The sequence below is a fragment of the Gekko japonicus genome, unplaced genomic scaffold (genome assembly GCF_001447785.1).
Source record: "Gekko japonicus isolate JY-2015 unplaced genomic scaffold, Gekko_japonicus_V1.1 scaffold1280, whole genome shotgun sequence".
Taxonomy (NCBI): Eukaryota; Metazoa; Chordata; class Lepidosauria; order Squamata; family Gekkonidae; genus Gekko; species Gekko japonicus.
The window spans coordinates 183,102-183,541 of NW_015165276.1; the positions used below are offsets into that span (position 1 = coordinate 183,102).

General features: G+C 56.1%; 1 protein-coding gene across 1 annotated transcript in view; it reads right to left on the reverse strand.

Moving 5' to 3' along the window:
* The window catches only part of COL11A2 (collagen, type XI, alpha 2), a 136,535-nt gene that overhangs the window by 76,599 nt on the left and 59,496 nt on the right, over positions 1–440 (reverse strand). The window lies entirely within an intron of this gene.

Here is a 440-nt window from a genome sequence, read left to right on the forward strand (position 1 = left end):
GGGGGAACCTGTCAATGTGACTGGAGTGGAGGGAGGCGTTGTGGCAACCGGACGCCAGCAGGGGGCAGCAGACCCAGAGCCAGCCCTGGATGCGGTTTAGTTGACAGACACCTCCACACACACACACGGACACACGGATGCAAATGAGGCATTTTGCGGGCAAAGTCTCGGTTGCTGTTGGCTCGGCATAGTCACTCACAGGGTGCCGCACAGTGTGCAAAAGACACTGATAGGTGGTCACTGAGGCTGCGGGAACAGGCAGTGCATACACGTCCACACACAAGTTATTTCACCGAAGGGCTACAAGTCCCTTAGGTAGGGAATTCTTTTGGAGGGGGCCTGGAGGGGGTACCAGCTAATTAAATGGAAGTACAGTGCAGGTGATAAGCTGGAACACTTTGGGGGCAACCCAGGAGGGAGGGGGCCCAGAAGAAACACTA